This window comes from Bos grunniens, chromosome 3 (genome assembly GCF_055505025.1).
Source record: "Bos grunniens cultivar Pamir isolate PY7600 chromosome 3, Bosgru_T2T1.0, whole genome shotgun sequence".
Classification (NCBI taxonomy): Eukaryota; Metazoa; Chordata; class Mammalia; order Artiodactyla; family Bovidae; genus Bos; species Bos grunniens.
In genome coordinates this window covers 111191280-111211932 of record NC_141167.1, presented here as the reverse complement: position 1 = coordinate 111211932, position 20653 = coordinate 111191280, and the positions used below count along the sequence as shown (strand labels likewise).

Sequence of the window (20653 nt, the reverse complement as noted above, 5' to 3'; positions counted from 1 at the left end):
ATTATGTGCAGTGTTTATTCTTGGAACCAGAAGAAGGGCTCTCCTGGGATTATATAGATAAGAATGTTTAATCTTAAAACAGATTTGTGTGCCTCAACTAATCCTGCTGGGATTGCTGAGCTCCTCATGAAGAAGAAGGATGGAAGTTCAAACCATGATAGTATTGCTCTAGCCTTATATGATGACAATATGTGCCCACTGTCCATTTTCACCCATTGGGCTTTTATAGCTGTGAGGCTGGAGTATTCATGAAGTTCAGTCTTGTGGAGGAAAACAGCCAATTAAAAGTGGGATAATGGCATAGGTAAAGCCTTCCAGACACTCTTAGGGACACAGAAATATTAAGTAATGTGTTTCTTTTCAGGACGGAACTTCAGTATCTTAGCAGCTAATAAGTGTGACTTTTCATAATCCAGTAGATTGAGTGACTGTTATCCAGAAGATCTATCAAAAACTCCTCACACTGTACCTCACTTACCCAGGCCTTGGTCTGTTTGGGGCTGGGCCAACTAGCACAGCACACATTCTGTGAGAGCTTAGAGGCCTCACTTCTGGGTGTTATATTCTCCAAACAGGTTTATCTCTATAATGTAAGATGATATATCTTCTATATTTAATGGTAAGCCCCCAAGACTAAGGAGTATAACTCCTTTGGGAGTTCAAAGGCACTCCTAGAAGATCAAATCCCTTTAATCACTTCATTATCCATTCTCCAATTTCCTTAAGAAAGGTCAGGTTTACCTGAAACTTGGCTGAAGCTTCTGTCCATGCTCAGTCATGTCAGCTCTTTGTGACCCCATGGACTGTAGCCCACCAGGCTCCTCTGTCCATGAAATTCTTCAGGTAACAATACTGGAGTGGGTTGCCATTTATTCCTCCAGGGAAACTTGGCTACACACCAGCTTTTTTTTTTTTTTTTTCTTTTTCAGGATATCTTCCTTCTCAGATCTTAGCTTAACTCAGTACATCATGTCCTCTCTAATTCTTAAAGACAGATATCACACTAGTAAAGTGGCTAAATTTACATTTATCTCTTTCAAGATAATGCCACTGCGAGACCGCTACCCTCAAACTTACTTGTTCATCTGGTTTTCCCAGGGTCATCTACTCAGGATGGGAAAATAACTGCTTACTTTTAAATTGGCATAGAGACTCTTACCTTGAGGGGTCTGCATTCATAACCCTGAGGCATGATCACTATAGTGGCCAAGAAAAGCTCAGTTCCTCCCAGATGTGATATTATTTTTTTAATAGGGATTTTAATTCCAGATAATGTACATATATGTGGCCCAAATGTCAAGATCCATAGTGCTATGACAATCCAAGTGCTAGTACTCAATGCCTAGCAGCATAACTCAGCTTATATAATAATATAACCTCATTGCATTCATTAGATTCATTGAATTCATTACAGTTGATAGAATTCACTCAAAAGCAATGTTAAAATATGCCTAGGTCATGGGACTTCCCTGGTGGTCCAGTGGCTTAGACTCTGTGCTCCCAAAGCAGGGGGCCGGGATTCAATCCCTGGTCAGGGTACTAGATGCCACATGCTGTAACTAAGAATTCATGTGCCACAACTAAAAAAAGATCCCACATGCTGCAAATAAGACCCGGTGCAGCCAAATAAATTAAAAAATATGTATCTAGTTTAGCACTCTCTAAAAGAACCATAATTGCCTCCAAGAAATTTCTGAAGAATGGAGAGGTCACTATAACAGTTTAGCTACTTAAATTTTTAAAAATGACTATATGACAAAAAATGGCTATATGCAAATACTATAGCAGTTCAGCTACTTAAAATGTGTTTGAGCACACAGATGCTCAACGAACATACTTTGAATGAGTGCATAGATAAATGAATAAATAAGAGCTGATTTGTAGGTCTTCTGCTTCTTCCAGGTGTCAGCCTGGTGACCACCCCCTCCCAATGCTAATTTCCTATCCTTCATGTGGTCTGTCAGATCTTCTTGTACCTTGTATCTGAGCTGATACTGTGTTAGACATCATTGCATGAAAGCTCCACTACTGGTGTTGGGAGTGGTCCTAGGGGAACCAAGATATTACTACTTTATTTGCTACCAGCCCTGGAGCTGAGAGATTATCTAGATTCCATAGTAGACCTGCCCATGCCTGCTCCAAGAGCCTCAGTGGGGTACTAATGTGACTGTGCTTCTACTAATATCTCTTCCAGTCACTTCCACTGCCCTGCTTCTCTGGCAGGATTTATCTGCTCATTCACCTCTCTACTTGGCAGTCTGGTTAAAACTGCAACCTGAACCTCACCCAAGGCTATAGGAATTTATTGGCCCACCTGGCAGACGGTTAGACAGGAATGGTCTGAGTAATGGTTTTCAAAATTTATTGTACATCAGAGTCACCCTGGAGAGCTTGTTCAGACACAGCCTGCTCATGTCACCCCTCAGAGTTTCAGGTTTATTTGATCTGGCTTGAGGCCCAAGAATTTGCATTTCTAACAAGTTTCCAGGTGATGTAGATGTTGCCAGGCCAAGGGCCACACTTGGAGACTCACTACTCCAGGTGTGAATTCCTTGAAATCAGGAAACAAAGGAAGACCTTTTCGCTTTCATTTCCCTCTACCTAAAATATCTTTGGCTGATTTCTCAAATGGGTAGAAAAACTATTCAGATTTGACTGAAAAAGGAAAGAGAAAACTCAATAGTGCCTTTTCTTTCCAGGGGCTTAGCACCCAGGTGACAGCAAGGGCCGCTCCAGTTTCTAAGTGAAAGTGGCCAGGGGCACTTTTCCTTGTTACCTTTTAAATCTTCTTCTTATCATGTTAATACATGAAGAAATTTACTTGCTGTATCTTTCTACCCTAAGAAGACTAACAGTCATCCCTGCAACTTTGACTCAAGGACTAGTTTGTTGTGGAAATAGATTGCAATGAGGTAAGGCTTGTGTGAATTTTTCTTGAAAAAGCTCAGGCAGAACCACTTGCTCATCGAAAAACTAGAAAGAAACAATGGTTGTGGGTTTCTGCGGTGGGAAACGCGGTGGTATTGACAATATTCCAGAAAAAGAAAATCTGTGGGTAGTTTGATTCTAAACCTCCAGTTGACTGAGGGAACAGAAGTTAGCTTTTATTTCACCACAACTGAGATTTTAACAAAAGGAAATGCATTTGGCTGTGGCAGGAATTAGAATGTATTGTGCAGGAGGTTGACCCAGACTGAGTCTAAAAGGGATTCTGATTTTCTGGGTGTGTTGGTCTGCAGGTGTCTTATTGATGTGAGTTTATTTTTAGAGGCTTTTGATTTCTGGCCAAAGGAGGGAGAAACTTTAGGGCTGGGGATCTGTTTCTAAGAAAAAGACGAGAACAATGGCATGACAAAATGCCTATGATGTAATATTAGGTTAAAAACATCAGATTACGAAACTGCATTATGTATTATTCCTGAGGTTAAAAAAGTACCTAGGAGATAAACTCTTCATAGATTCAGAAGGGCAAGAGTATATAGCCTTTAAACTTTTTTTTTCTATTGCACATTTTAATTTCTATTTCTTGTAGTATTACATGACAGAATATTTGTTTCCGTTCACTTAAGATTGAACCCCCTTTCCTCTGCATTCACAGCTAGATTCTTTGAGTTTGAGGACTAAATTAGATTCATGTGACAACTATTCTTTAAAATAGGTTGAGACATCTCTTATAGCCTTATTAAATATATAATAAACATTTCTAAATGTCCCATCAGATGAAAGTTGTTAATTGTGTTATTCAGCACTTCTATATTTTTGCTGAATTGTTTTGGTTGCTTGAATCATAATTTATTGAAAAAAACATGTGCTATAATCTCCCACCATCATGGTGATTTTTCAGTTTATTTCTGCAGGTCTTTTGACTTTTGTTTATGTCTACTGAGTCTACCTATTTAATAATACATCTACATGTTTAGAATTGTTATGTTGCTTTAGTTACTTTAATTTTTAATCATTGTATAGAAACTCTGTTTAATGATATTATTTGTCTTAAAGTCTTCTTTGACTGATTTTAATTTATCTATAATGGCTGTCTCTTAGCATTTGACGTATTACTTCTCATTCTTTTCAACTTTTCATTATTTTCATGCTGTAGGTGTGTCTTTTGTAAGAAGCACAGAAGTCGGATTGTGTTGTAATCCAACCTGATATTCTCTTTTAACTGACAAGTTTGATTTACATGTGTTGAGATAATTGATATATTTGGATTTGGTACAATTAATTTTATTTTCATATTATACTTCTTTTATGTTTGCTTTCTCCTTTTTAAACATCTTTTTTTTAGGATGAATATTTATATATTTCCCTTCATTTAAAAAAAAAGTATTTATTTTTAATTGAAAGATAATTGCTTTGCAGTATTGCATTGTTCTCTTGCTTCTTGTTTCATAAGTCCTATGTCATTAAGTCTGTGAGGACAAGGCATTTTCTTAGAGTCCAGGTAAATTGCTACCAGATGTTTTCTCACTCCTTTTAAAAAATGGAGGTGAAATTCACGTAACATAAAATTAACCAGTTTAAAGTGAACAATTCTGCAGCTTCTACAATGTTCATAATGAGTATGCAAGCACAAGTCTATCTAGTTCCAAAATATAACAAGGTCTCTTTTGCTTTGCTCTGCAAGATGTTTTATTAGACCTCAGGCCAGGTTGTTTTACTTTTCTTGTAAGAAAGAGTTCTTTCTATGTACCTCCTGTGCTGTGCTGTGCTTACTTTCTCTGTCGTGTCCAAATCTTTGCGGATTCCATGGACTGCAGCCTGCCGAGCTCCTCTGTCCATGGGATTCTCCCTGAAAGAAAACTGGAGTGGGTTACCATGCCCTCCTCCAGAGGATCTTTCTGACGCAGGGATCGAACCCACATCTCCTGCATTTCTGGTGGATTCTTTACCTCTGAGCCACCAAGTAAGCCTCTATGCACCTTCAGTTCAGTTCAGTTCAGTCGCTCAGTCGTGTCCGACTCTTTGTGACCCCATGAACTGCAGCACTCCAGGCCTCCCTGTTCATCACCAACTCCCGGAGTTTACCCAAACTCATGGCCATTGAGTCCGTGATGCCATCCAACTGTCTCATCCTCTGTCGTCCCCTCCTCCTCCTGCCCCCAATCCCTCCTAGCATCAGGGTCTTTTCAAATGAGTCGACTCTTCGCATCAGGTGGCCAAAGTATTGGATTTTCAGCTTCAACATCAGTCCTTCCAGTGAACAACCAGGACTGATCTCCTTTAGAATGGACTGGTTGGATCTCCTTGCAGTCCAAGGGACTCTCAAGAGTCTTCTCCAACACCACAGTTCAAAAGTTCAATTTCACCATAGTTCAATTTTTCAGCACTCAGCTTTCTTTATAGTCCAACTCTCACATGCATACATGACTACTGGAAAAACCATAGCCTTGACTAGAGGGACCTTTGTTGACAAAGTAATGTCTCTGCTTTTTAATACGCTGTCTAGATTGGTCATAACTTTCCTTCCAAGGAGCAAGTGTCTTTTAATTTCATGGCTGCAATCACCATCTGCAGTGATTTTGGAGCCCCCCAAAATAGTCAGCCACTGTTTCCACTGTTTCCCCATCTATTTCCCATGAAGGTATGGGACCAGATGCCATGATCTTAGTTTTCTGAATATTGAACTTTAAGCCAAGTTTTTCACTCTGGTCTCTCACTTTCATCAAGAGGCTCTTTAGTTCTTCTTCACTTTCTGCCATAAGGGTGGTGTCATCTGCATATATGAGGTTATTGATATACACCATCAGCACCTTCCAAAGCATACATGGACTGCCCTCAGCCTCATTCTCTGTCCACTCTGCTATTAGAGTGATCATTAGATCTGATTAGACAGATGATCTGTTAGACTGATGATCAGTCTAATAGCAGAGTGGAAGGGACCGAGGCTGCAGGCATTCCACATCTGCTTTGGAAGGTGCTGAAGGTATATAGAGGCTTACCTGGTGGCTCAGAGGTAAGAATCCACCAGCAATGCAGGAGACGTGGGTTCAATCCCTGTGTCAGAAAGATCCTCTGGAGGAGGGCATAGTCACCCACGACAGTTTTCTTGTAGGGAGAATCCCATGGACAGAGGAGCCTGGCAGGCTGCAGTCCATTGTGTGGCTTCTAATTGATCAGGCTTCCCTTGTGGCTCAGCTGGTAGAGAATCCGCCTGCAATGTGGGATACCTGGGTTCAATCCCTGGGCTGGGAAGATCCCCTGGAGAAGGGAAAGGCTACCCACTCCAGTATTCTGGCCTTCCATGGATTGTACAGTCCATGGAGTAGCAAAGAGTCAGACATGACTGAGCGACTTTCACTTTCACTTCTAATTGATCTGAATCTTGTCCTACTGTTTATTTATTCATTTATTATTTTTTTTAATTCAGATATAGTTGACATATAACGTTATATTAGTTGCAGGTGTACTGACTATTTATTTTAGATGCTGAACGCTGGATTACAAGGAAACCCCAATCCCTAGTAAGGATTGTTTGCTAGGGCTCTACCTGACTCTACCCACCTACACAGCGGGTTATAGTGAGAATGTAACATTCCCTGGACCACTAATGGAATGGAATATTGCCACAGCACCCCTACCCTCACCCCAAATTTTCCTTGATGTTTTCTAGATGTTGTAATTCCTGAATGTATGTTGAAAGAAGGAGGATGAGAACAGATAACACTTTGGCCACTAAAATATCAATATGCATGCAGAGAAGGGTTTGATCTCAGTTTTCTACTTGGCACAGACTCAATTTCTCTAATCCAGAGGGGCAACATTGCAGAAGGGACAAAGTGTCTCCACACTTTTTGGTTTTAGGTGGACAGGTTTTGTGTAGCAAGGTATATTAAGGCTACTGATTGCACTTACCAAGCAATTACCATCAGCTTTTCACATTAGGCTAATAGGTTGACTGATGGTGGTGTAAGATTTTTCTTTTTTCTTTGTAAATCTTCACATCTATCTTTGTCTTCATAGATAATTCGCTGGAAAGTCAGGAACATCTGCTTTGGAAAATCTTCACTGTTTTTTTTTTTTTTAATGACATTTTGGGGTTCATAGGCCCTCATATACCAAGGGCAGAGGAAGAACATCTGAGAAAACATAGAATTTGAGTCTTTTGTGCATAAATGGCACCTCCCAATTTGGTGACACTTAAGATTCTAGTTCTCAGAGTTCTCATCAAATAAGATATTATAAAAGGACTCCTGAAGCAAGTTTTATGTGGAAGTAGGGCCATGGTCTCGGAGAAGGCAATGGCACCCCACTCCAGTACTCTTGCCTGGAAAATCTTATGGACGGAGGAGCCTGGTGGGCTGCAGTCCATGGGGTCATGAAGAGTTGGACACGACTGAGTGACTCCACTTTCACTTTTCACTTTTACGCATTGGAGAAGGAGATGGCAACCCACTCTAGTGTTCTTGCCTGGAGAATGCCAGGGACAGGGAAGCCTGGTGGGCTGCCGTCTCTGGGGTTGCACAGAGTCAGACACGACTGAAGTGACTTAGCAGCAGCAGCAGCAGCAGGGCCATGGTCTTGGTCTCAACCATACTCAGGGATCAGGGAAGAGGCTGAAGGGAAACCCCCTCACTGCCTCAGCCTTGTCCTGTGAGCTGGTTACAGACAACTCTCTCCCATGGCTTTACAAAGACACCTGCCCTCGAGACACCTTGAGGTCCTGAAATTCTGTCTCCTTCATACCTTCTCTAATATGATTTCCTTCCTTGTTCTTCATGGGAGAATTTAGAGCAGCAGATTTGAATGACTTTCCTGGGTCTGCTTTGAGGCAATTTGGTATAGCATTGACTTTGATAAAACATAACAAAACAAAAAGTTGGTAAAACATAACTCACATGACCTGAGTTTAATGTCTGGCTCCATCATTTAGAAGCTCAATCATTTTCTTTACTTCATTTGTTTTTCATTGATGTGATCACTACTTGACACATATTTTTATTTGTTTGTCCCACTAGTGCATAAACCCAATGTGGGCATGGAATTTTTCTTTGAACTGTATCTCTACTGCTTCGTATACAGGCTAGCACACTGTCATTAATATTTATTGCATTAGGCTTGTTCCCTTTTTTTTTTCTTTTGCAATCCTAAGTAACTCTGAAATGAGCATCTTCAAGTTTTCATCATATGTAACTCTGATGTGGAATCTTTTTTTGAATTATTTCGCAAGATACATCACAAGTGCAATTGTTAAGTCAAAGTCATAACTATTTTTTGACTCAATATGTATTAACAAATTGCTTTCTAAGATGTCCTGCAAGTTTATCAGAGTTTCCATAAATAAATGTTACTAATTTAATAGGCATAGAATGGTAGAAATTAATTAAATTTAATTTATTTGATGAAGTTTCTATACTTCCTATAATGTACCCTAGTCTATCATAGGAGAAGAATCGTGTCACTTCCTTTTTTCTATGCTTAATTAAGAAGCACTAGGTATCATTAAGCTTCCCTGGTGGCTCTGAGAGTAAAATCATCTGCTTGCAATGCTGGAGACCTGGGTTCAATCCGTGGGTCGGGAAGATCCCCTGAAGAAGGAAACAGCAACCCACTCCAGTACTCTTGCCTGGAAAATTCCATGGATGGAGGAACCTCATAGGCTACCGTCCATGGGGTCACAAAGAGTCAGACACGACTGAGTGACTTTGCTTTTGCTAGGTATCTTGAGTATGTTGAGAAGATATTTGGCTGTTAAAGAAAAACTGTGGCATCTGGTTAAAAGGGAAAAATAAAGCAAACAGGGACTTATTTATGACATTTTCTCATTTTTTTCTGTTATCTTTCATGTATCTCATTTTTTTTTCTTGAAGCCTGGGTGAGATTACAATCACTCAAGTATGAATATGAAGAAATTTTGATGATTTTTTCTTTTCACCCTTTGTTTTGCCAAAAGTTTTCACTTTTGTCTCAGGTTCAAAGGATTTATTAACAAAATAAGCCACTTGTTATATAAAAATAAATAATATAGATATTTATTAGAGAATTATCTGCTTACTTTCAACATATTAACATTAAAAGAAAAGAAAAATAGAAAGAGCAGAGAATACATTACCAAATTGGGTTTTGACCAACATCCAGGCTTAATCAGTGCTGGGATGTCCCCGAGTCACAGCACACCTGGAACCCCAGTTGGTAAAGGGTCTCAGGCAGCAAGTCTGCTCCGTGGGTGAGACTTCAAAGACTGCAGTTCAGGGTTCCTGTTTATAATCCCAGGACAGAAGCAAACTGATACCATCATCAATCTGTGACCAAATTGCAAGCCTGGTTTCATGTTAATACTGTTTGTTTTGTCTTATAAAACTTGGAATGTTGCTAAGTGTGGGGCTTGGCTGACCAGGCCCCCTTCAGGGCCTCAACAATCTCAAGATTCCTCTCCCATCTTATTTAAGGTGTTGCAAGTCTTGCACTGTCAGCAGGCGGGTTAGAAGCAAGGTCAGAGACCTGCTCTGCTTTATCTCTGAAGCCTAAAAAAGACTATTCATTTAATTTCTGTAACACCCTCAAATCCTGCCTCTCTTCAGGTCACTAACCAGTTCTAGAGCATTGAACATTTTCTGGAAAGAAAAGGATTAAGGAGGTTTCTAGGGAAGATACAAGAACTAACTGACTGAGGCTCAGACATTTGGAAGTAGAGCAGTTGTGTGTGCTGGTGTGTCTGCGTGTGTGGGTGGGGTGGGGATGCTGGTAGGAAGCTAGGTTGAAGGGACCCTCTGGCAGCTTTGTGTGACACAGGAGAATAAGTAAACACAGTGTTATATTCCATCCTTTGTATCCACTCTTTCCCCTCTCTGCTCCATTTCCTGCGTTCATTTCTTCAATCTCATGTTCACCTTGATGTGGGAGTGTTGGGGGAGGGTTAGGAAATAATCTTGTCGAAAGATAGGTATGTGTTTACAAGCCCATTTATCCATGAAAATACCTTATGATATTAAAGAAAATCTTTTGAAAAATTTTTTTAAAGGGAGGTAATTTATGTGGCTAGTTTACTCATTTTCAAGAGGTGTGATTAGCATCTTTATCTGTGTACATTTTTTTGTAGAAAAATAATACTGCCTATTAGAAATGGTCAGGATACAACTGGAGAGTGTGGTCCACTTTGCTATTGGTTGGCACAGACTATATTAAAGCAACAATGATCCCATGAGAAAGAAGTTTTTTTTTTTTTTGTATTCAATTGAAAGGCACAGAGACTTGAATAAACAAAAAATGAAACAACATTGACTTAAACAGACATTTAATCCAAAGCTTTATTTTTATGTCTGCTAGTGAACCACCCAGGGCTGGTGTAGCAGCTTTGCAAAGCCATATGGGACTTAAGGCATGTCTTTTTTTTCTACTTAGTCACACATAGAGTGTGCTTGTCACCTTATGGCCACAAAATGGCTCTTTCAATTCCGTGTTAGTGTCCTATTTGAAGCAGTAGAAATGGGTGGGGAAAGGCATGAGTATGCCTCCCCTCCCACTTGTTCACAAGCTCTGCTGTGAGGTCCTCCCCACAGCTTTTGCTTCGTAAATATTGTGTCATATGGCTCTCCTTATGCATTGTGGAGGCTGGGGAAGGTGGGAGCTGTGGCGTGTTTTTCTTTCTCTTTGCTTGCTTGTAAACTGGGCACAACTGAGAGCACATGGGATGCTTTTAGAAAACGGAGTGATGATTTAACACTGAGTAACATTCCGTAACAGGCTCCCAGGTGGCGCTAGTGGCAAAGAATCCACCTGTCAATGCAGGAGATGCAGGTTTGATCCCTGGTTTGGGAAGGTCCCCTGGAGGAGGGCATGGCAACCCACTCCAATATTCTTGCCAGGAAAACTCCATAGACAGTGGAACCTGGTGGGCTACAATCCATAGGTCACAAAGAGTCGGACACAACTGAAGTGACTAACACACATACAAATACAACATTCAGTAACATTGAGCTGCCCTAGAACCTGAACACTTGGCCTTCAGAAGTATGAGTTTGTCAGCCATGTGATCTTCATCATCACTGGGATTTAAGTGAGAGATAATCATGGGTTTGTGGGTTTGTAATTCATGGGTACAGATGTGAGAGTTGGACCATAAAGAAGGTGGAGAGCTGAAGAATTGATGTTTTTGAACTGTGGTGCTGGAGAAGACTCTTAAGAGTCCCTTGGACAGCAAGGAGAGCAAGCCAGTCAATCCAAAAGGAAATCAATCCTGAATATTCATTGTAAGACTGACGCTGAAGCTGAAGTTCCAATATTTTGGCCACCTGATGCAAAGAGCCAGCTCCTTGGAAAAGACCCTGATGCAGGGAAAGATTGAAGGCAGAAGGAGAGAGGGTGACAGAGGACAGATGGTTGAATGGCATCACTGATTCAATGGACATGAACTCACACCATCTGGGAGATGGTGACAGACAGGGAAGCCTGGCGTGTTGCAGTCCTTGGAGTCGCAAAGAGTTGGACATGACTTGGTGACTCAATAACAACAACAACAACAATCATGAATTTAGAATAAACATCAAAAATAAAAAGGCAGGACTTCCCTGGTGGTCCAGTGGCTAAGAATCCAGCTTGTAATGCAGGGGATGCCAGTTTGATTCTTGGTCATGGAACGAAGATCCCATATGCCACGAGTGACTAAGCCCATGCACCGCAACTAGAAAGCCCATGCACTGCAATGAGAAGATCCTTTGTGACTCAATAAAGATGTTGTGTGCCACAGCTAAGACCTGAGGCAGCCAAAAGAAAAGAAAGCAATGGGAGTTCAGGTGATGAAAATATTTTGGTTATAAGTAGTGGTGACACATAAAATTGTGAGTGTATTTAATGCTGTTGAATTATAGACTTAGAAATGGTTAAAATGATAAATATTATGTCATACACATTTTATCACAGTAAAAATATGCAACAAGAGGGATGGCCATTAGACTGGGGGAGAGTTCTAAACTTCTCTGGGTGGAACAGAAGTGGAGGACCTAAAATGTAATATTAAATAAGATGGTTCTTTGAGGAGGGTTGACCATGATAGCAGTGAGGAAATAGTCTAAGAAAGAGTAAACAATGATTTCCTCTGCCCGTCTACTATTTCTTCTTGTTCCTCTTTCACAGGGCTGTCTAGCAGGCATCGCCTTCTTCCACATTTGCTGCAGCCTGCAGGCTCACCCTTCCTGCTCTGAGGAGTCATTTGCCAACTGTGTCAAGCAGTGTCTTCCCACTCACATCTGGAGGAAACCTGGCACACGATCAGTATTGACAGGAAAAGCAGAGGCTTTTGGAGTTGGAATTGGCTAAGTGTTAAGTTTCTCAAGACTGTTTTTCATCTAAATTACAAATTATCGCCCAGTTTCAACTTCAGGGCACACTGCTTTCTTACATATACCCCTTTCTTTTTATTTCTTTTTTTAAAAGATAAATTTATTTATTTTAATTGGAGGCTAATTACAATACCTTTCTTTTTATTTCTATTGGAGTATAATTGCTGTACAATCTTATGTTAATTTCTTCTGTACAATGAAGTGAATCAGCTATATGTATACACATATCCCCTCCTTCTTGGGCCTCTCTCCCACCCCTCTAGGTCATCACAGAGCACCAGGCTGAGCTCCCTGTGTTATACAGCAACTTCCCACCAGCGCTGTATTTTATACATGGCAATAGCACCTCCTGGGAAGCCCCAAATATGTATATGTCAATCCTATCCTCCCAATCGGGCCCATTCTCCCCTTCACCCTTGTGACCACATGTCTGTTCTCTATTTCTGAGTCTATATTCCTGCCCTGGAAATCCATTCATTTGTACCATGTTTCTAGATTCACATATACAATATTTTTCTGTTTCTGACTTCCTCTTTCTTGAGAGTTTCTCTCTCTAAACACTTGGTGTGGTTTCTGAATGTAGGATATAACTTCTCTAGATGTGATTTCCCATTTGCTTCAAAATAAAAGCCTGAGACCAGACAGCAGCTTAACAATTGGGCTACCAAGCATCCTGTTTTGTCTGGTTTGTGATTTTTGCTCCGGTATAATTATTAGTAACACCTTTTTTACTCTTACATGGGTTCCTGTCTGGACAATAAATTATATGGTCCTTCTACCTGTAAGGCTCTGCATGGTCTATCTCACTCTCAACATACATCTCTGACCTCACCTTGATTTACCTCCCTGCTTCTTGCTCTGAATTGCAGACTTACAAATGGATAAAATGATAAATATTATGTCATATGCATATTGTCACAGTATAAATAAGCAACAAGAGTGATAACTATTAGACTGGCTCCTCACTGACTCTTGAACTCATGTGTGTGCTCCTGCCCTAGAACCTTCACATGAGCTTTCTCTTTCTGGAATGCTCTTCCCCAGAGATCTATGTGGTCACCTCTTTCATGTCTTTGCTTAAATTTTACCTTCTCAAGGAGACAAACTGGTCACCCAGTTTATTGGGTTGGCCAAAAAGTTTCGTTCGGGTTTTTCCACATGAATGTATGGAAACATGCCATCACTCACTTCTGCTGCATCCCTGGGCCCCATTATTCTGCCCTGGTGTTTCGTAGAAGTATTCTATCTCACTTGGGGGCTTTCCGGGTGGTGCAGTGGTAAAGAATCTGCCTGCCAATGCAGGAAATGCAAGAGACATAGATTCGATCCCTGGATTGGGAAGATCCTTGGAGTAGGACATGGTAACCTGCTTCAGTATTCTTGCCTGGAAAATCCCATGGACAGAGGAGCCTGGCAGGCTACAGTCCATAGTTTTGTTAAGAGTCGGACATGACTGAATACGGCACACACACATTCTATCTCACTTACATATATTTGATATTTATACTGTCTCAGTTACAAATCTATTATGTTTATTGCTCCTCTCCCCTAGCTAGAATATGAGCTTCTCCAGGGCAGGGACCTTGTCTCATACGTAGTAGACACTCCATATATATTTGTTGAATGAATGAGAGAAGTAATAAGTGAAAAGAGATATGATTTGTGGCTCGTTTCCTCAAAATCTTGCAGGGTGACTTGATAGCTATAAAGAGCCTTGGTGTTAATAGCTGATGGTTTTGTGACTCATTAGTTTATTCCTAAACTGGATAACTTTTCATTTTCTTTTCCCAAAATAGTATTGGAAATTGTATGGCAAAGGGTTTGACCATTTTATCACAAATCAGTTTAGGGGTAATTTGGAAGATGGGTAGGTCTTCAGGATCCTTAGAAATAATCCCAGAGAAGCAACTATTTGTTTTGTCTAAGAGAAAGGCTAATTCTGCAGTAATGATTATGAAAGTAAAAATAAATTGATATTGGCACAATACTCTGTAGTTTATAGAGCTCTCTCAATCTTACTATCTTATTTAATCCTCATAATAACACTTTGTATTATCCCTATTAAATTTATGGGGAAACAGAGCCCAGAGAAATTAATGTCTTTCTGAAAGATAGATGGCTAATTTAGTGGCAGAGTGGTTAAGTGGCAAAGTGCCTTCACACTCCTAGTTTAGTGACACATTTTTTCTAATATCCCTCTCTAAGTTTTATCAGGACACTTTGATTTGTTGTGTCTTTTGGCATCCGGTGGGGAAGTAGACAAGAGACAGAGAACATCATAACCCATAGCCTAGGAGAGGATGTCCTCAGGTCCTAATGTGCAGCTGGACACTATGACATCCGGGCCATGGGCATTTTTCACCCAGATCCAAATGGACATTTTATACAAGGCTTTCATAAGACACAGGAAAAGACTTTCTTCATGATATTTTATAGTCTCCTCCCAGTTTTTTTCTTCTCTCCTCACTGTAACAACTATAGGCATAATAATAGGAACAATTGTTACTATATATTAAGCACACCATGTGTCCTGAGCTATTCTAAGTGTATTACATATGTTAATTCACTTGCATCTCATATCATTTCTGTGTAGCAGTTAGCAGCCTATTTTTCATAAATGGTCCTGAAGCACATTTGAGCTCATTTCATAGATAGAAAGTGGAAGAAATAAAATTTAAACTTATGTCCATGCTCCAGAAAAGTGCTAGCCAGTAGAGATATAATATGAGACACATGTAATTTTAAATTTTCTAGTACTTACATTAAAAAAGTAAAAAGAAAGAAATGAAGTAAATTTTAATAATGTGTTTGATTTAACTGAGTATATCCCATGTATTAACACTTCACCATGTAATCACTGTAAAATTAATACAAATTTCACTTTTTTTGTACTGTTTTCTAAATATGGTATATGTTTTATTTTAAAAAAATATTTATTTATTTGTTTTTTGGCTGTGGTGGGTCTGTTGCTGCACGAAGGCTTTCTCTAGTTGCAGCAGGTGGCGGCTGCTTTTCATTGTGGTGGCTTCTCATATTGCGGAGTACTGGCTCCAGGCACAGGCTTCCATAGTTGGCAGCACATGAGATCAGTAGTGTGGCTCATGGGCTTGTTGCTTAGTGGCATGTGGGATCTTTCTGGACCAGGGGTTAAACTGATGTCCTTTGCTTTGCAAGGCAGATCCTCCTTAACCACTAGACCACCAGGGAAGCACTGTACTTGCTCTTATAGCACATCTTGACTTGGATGCTAAATTTTAATCAGAAATACTTAATTTGCACTTATATTTCATACAATTTATAGCTGAAAAAGTAGATTTACATATCAGAGTTATTTCAATCATACTTAAGTTTTCCAATAGCTGAGTTGAATATGAATTTTTAAATTAAAATAAATACAGTGTAAAATTCATTCCTCTGTGGCACATTTTGAATGCTCCTTCACTACTATGGTTGTAGCTGCTGTTTTGGGCAGAGTGGCTCTGGAGCCCATGCCCATAACCACAACACCATATGACTTTGATTGTTAGGGGAGACAGTCCCAGAAAGAGCCCATCAATGTTCCTCTCTAATGTCTAGGTTCCTGAACTATGGATCTATTCTATGTCATGTTTAACAGCCTTTTTAAAATGTTTAGAAAACCTAGAGTTAAAAAATGGATTCTCCCATGTTGATGTTTTATATAGTAATTTAGGAACATTGACACAGCTGCAGGGTCATCTAACATGGTAGCAGTTCTGATTTGATTAAAGTTATTACCATGTACATTTATACCACAAAAGCAGTATACTGGGTTGGGTAAGTACACTTTCTACCCTAGAATGAGATTTTTAAAATTTCCTCTTGGCTTTGCATCATGTCCAAAGGGGTACTTTTGGGCAAAAAAGAGGGAAAAGCCTTTTTTTTTTTTTTGATACTTCAAAAGAGAAAGGGCTGAGAAACAATGGCCAATCCCTGATAGGAGGGGTCAGAGGTGTGTGTGTGTGCTGTGTGCTCAGCCACTCAGTTGTGTCTGACACGTTGCCACCCCATAGACTAGTCTGCCAGGCTCCTCCATCCATGGGATTATCCAGGCAAGAATACTGGAGTGGGTTGCCACTTCCTCTGCCCAGGGATCTTCCCGACCTAGGGATCGAACCCACATCTCCTATGTCTCTTGCATTGGCAGGCAGATTCTTTACCATACCCATGATGAAATGCTGTTACCCTTATGTTTATCCCAAATCTCTGGCTTCTCCATTCATTGACTTTGTTTGATTGACTCTCACTTCCCTTGAAGATTTAGTTAAGTTCAACCATATTCTGTCAACCTCCCCAGTTTCAGTGGAGTCTTTTATTTCTGGTTCATTATAACAAGAAATTGTCTCTCAATTTTTTAAAAAAAGCACTCCCAAACAAAAACCACTCTCCTTGCCAGAGAAGCCTTCCTGACACTGTGGTAATTTCTTTCTATCTTCTCCTCCTCAGCTTTTTAGATCTTATGACATTCAGCCCATAATCTTCACATTTAGCTTTGACATTCAAATGCCCTGAATGACACAAATCCTACATCCTACTTGGGGTATGGTGAGAAATTTTATGAAACAAAAAGAATATGTAGGTTTTTTTCTGCTCTGCTTAATATCTAAGAAAATTCAGGAAAAGGTAAGGCTATCTCTTACCAACTGTGGGAGGAAATAATAGCTAGAATAGACTTCATGTCAGACCCCCATTGCTTAATTGGGTTTCAAAATAGCTCCTTTGCATCCTTTTGGTTTTGGTGTGTGTGAATTTGGGAGAGGGAGATGATTGGTAAGAAATGGAAAAGTGAAAGCTACATCTAGAATTTCCTTTCATGTTTCAGAACTGACCTTCAGAGAAGACATTTTTGCCTCTCTTCAGCCAAGAAAAGAAAAGTATCTGTAAGGCAAATGAAAGGGGAAGGTTTTCTTCTCTCACATTTTAGTCAGGGAAGGGGGGGGACACTAAGTTAGGACTCTAGAAAATGTTAGCACAGTTGCCTTACTCACTTGTGCCAGGCCCAGAGCCACGAAGTTATGAACTAAGCAAACCTGCCTCCATCTTTTCTTCTCCAATTCTGAACTTGGTGAGGTAGAGAGAGATGGCTTTCTCTCTTTGACCAGGACAGGCTTGCTGCAGTGATGGACAGTCTCTCTGAGATGAACACTAAGCTGATGATTTTCATAAGCCCAACACTGTAGACTGGGAAAAGAAAATATGGTAAAAGTATGAGTATATGTGATATTCTCTAGCTAATGTATCATAAAAGCAAAGTACAGACCCTCTGCTGCACGTGGGTGAGACAGCCTATGACAGTCAGAATACACTTTGGCCTGGGGCAAGTTAGGCCTGGAAACCAAGTGGCGACAGTCAAGGATCTCATCCATTTCCGGTGCCCTTTAGATTTTACCAATATTTCAGTTCAGTTACCTCACTTAAGCATGGGTCACAGAGTAGATGTTAACAGCCTGACTCAGATTCAGAGGGGTTAGAGAGCTCAGGCTGGGCCACAGAGCCAGGAACCAGGTCATTGACGTCAGCCCCTTCTGTACCAACCACCCTGCCTTCTCTATAGCTAAAACCTAAGAAGAAGAGTGCATGTCTCCTGATTGATTGTTGTAAAGGAATATTCTATATTGGTCTAGAGCTTAGGCATGAACACAAGCTTAAGGAAGGGCCTTACAGGCATGTTTCTGCTTATTCCTGCCTCGCCCTTCGGTTACAGGAACATCCAACTTATCTCTAGCCTCAGTGTTTTTCTCCTTCCTAATTCATATATTCCTTCTTCTCTCTTTCCCTTTTCTTCTTTCCTCCCTTACGCCTTTATTAAGCATATTCTTTGTATTAGGCATTACCTAATGCTTTAGTTATCAGGAAAACAAAGGTGAATAAAATATTGTTCTTTGTTTCAAGAAATATGTGGTTTATAATGGGAAACAGATTAGAAAACAAATTGCAGTAAAAATAAACAGTGGTGGCCTGACGGTGAGAATGTTTTATGCAGGAAGATGGGGGAAGGTTTGTAAAGGTTTAATGAACATGGAAAGTCAATTAAGTGGGGTCCACAGGGGTAAGTCGGAGAAGGCAATGGCACCCCACTCCAGTACTCTTGCCTGGAAAATCCCATGGACGGAGGAGCCTGGTAGGCTGCAGTCCATGGGGTTACTAGAGTCGGACACGACTGAGCGACTTCACTTTCACCTTTCACTTTCATGCATTGGAGAAGGAAATGGCAACCCGCTCCAGTGTTCTTGCCTGGAGAATCCCAGCGATGGCGGAGCCTGGCGGGCTGCCGTCTATGGGGTTGCACAGAGTCGGACATGACTGAAGCGACTTAGCAGCAGCAGCAGCAGCACTGGGGTAAGTAGGAGTATCTCAGACATTATAAGATGTAGAGAGGACAATCTATGTTTCTGTAAAAAGTTTACCTAGAGTGATGCATTTTAACTTTTACCAGGTTTTATCTATCAATTTGGGGCTTTCCAGGTGGCACTAGTGGTAAAGAACTGCCTGCTAATGCAGGAGACACAAGAGACCTGGGTTCAATTCCTGGGTAAGAAAGATCCCTTGGAGGAGGGCATGGCAACCCACTCCAGTATTCTTGCCTGGAGAATCCCATGGACAGAGGAGCCTGGCTGGCTACAGTCCATCGTGTCGTGCAGAATCAGACATGACTGAAATGACTTAGCACACACACATGCATCTACCAATTCACTTTTTATATATTGCGGACGTGTGGTAAGTATTCATAATTTGATTTCAGAGTGTAGATCCATGGTAGAAGTCAATATAAACAGTTAAAACTGGGAGTAAGCATTACACTCTGCTCTTGTTTTATAAGCCCAAAGAAGGCAATTATTAAGGTCAATGTGTAAATAAATGTCAACACTGGTGGGGATATCAGTTGAGACTTGTGTACTTCTTTGCCATTGCTTAAATCAGTCTCCCTTAGTTCAGCTTAACCTTGTTTCTAAAGTTGTACTTATTGGTTGCCAGGTTAGAATTCTACTTAAGGCACACGAGGCTAAGATTAAGTGATCCTCTGACTTTTCTAGGGAAAGTGGGAGGAACCCAGAGCTGCAGGAAGTCCTTTACTAAGGAAAATCAATGTAGAACATGCCATGAGGACCTGGTGCACCAGACAGGTGTGGTTGTGTCCTTATTCTGTGTGTGTGTCTGTGTGTGTGTGTATGTGAGTGTGTGCATTTTGTCCTTGCTCTTGATTCAAGTAGATGATCTGAAAAAAAGAAAAGCAGTTAATATAATCAGATACAGTGTGATATAGGAGATCTAGCAGTTTGGGGGAGGAAAAAGAAAGCCAAAGCAGGTCTATGACAACCTCATGGAACATGGTTGTGAGCTGTACATCGTCAAGGTGAGTCAGAGTTTTGGATTCTATGTATTTCATCTATGTCATCTTTCACCTGTATTCTATTGTGTCCATCTGGTTTTATGGCCATTCCTATAGAGACCTTTTTTTTTTTTTCCTCTGAATAATAAAATTTAAACATTTTCTTCTGACCAAAACTTGATGTCTCTCTATCCTTGAAACTCTATTACCCAGTTGTCCCTGCCCTCTGTCTCCTTCTGATTCATCCAGATTTCCAATTTTGGGCCTATTTTCTCAGTGTCTATTAATCCCACCTCTTCAATGCTTTTTTCTTCATTTGAATTTTTGGTTGTGCTGGGCCTTTATTGCTGCATGGACTTTTTTTCTAGTTACGATGAGTAGGGTCTACTCTTGCGCTGCATGGTCTTCTCTTGTTGCATGGGCCCTCCAGTGCAAGGGCTTCAGTACTTGTGGCTCCTGGGCTGTAGAGCAGAGTCTAAGTGGTTGTGGTGCATGGACTCAGTTGCTCCACAGCCCTGGTCAGAGATGGAGCCCGTGTCTCCTGCATTGGCAAGTGTATTTTTTTTTCTTTTAATTATTGTTATTTTTAAAATTTTATTTTATTTAACTTTACAATATTGTATTGGTTTTGCCATATATCAAAATGTATCTGCCACAGGTATACATGTGTTTCCCATCCTGAACCCTCCTCCCTCCCCATACCATCCCTCTGGGTCGTCCCAGTGCACCAGGCCCAAGCATCCAGTATCGTGCATCGAACCTGGACTGGCGACTCATTTCACATATGATATTATACATATTTCCATGCCATTCTCCCAAATCATCCCATCCTCTCCCTCTCCCACAGAGTCCAGAAGACTGTTCTATACATCAGTGTCTCTTTTGCTGTCTCGTACAAAGGGTTATTGTTACCATCTTTCTAAATTCTATATATATATGCGTTAGTATACTGTATTGGTGTTTTTCTGGCTTACTTCGCTCTGTATAATAGGCTCCAGTTTCATCCACCTCATTAGAACTGATTCAA

General features: G+C 40.5%; 1 protein-coding gene across 1 annotated transcript in view; it reads left to right on the top strand.

The window, feature by feature from the left end:
* Nucleotides 1-2542: 2542 nt before the first annotated feature.
* LOC147376807 (interferon-activable protein 203-like) overlaps nucleotides 2543-20653 on the top strand; it is a 112923-nt gene continuing 94812 nt past the window's right edge. Inside the window, exon 1 of the mRNA XM_086393518.1 lies at nucleotides 2543-2912. The gene's annotated coding sequence lies outside the window, so the exon portion shown is untranslated. The remainder of the gene's footprint in view (nucleotides 2913-20653) is intronic.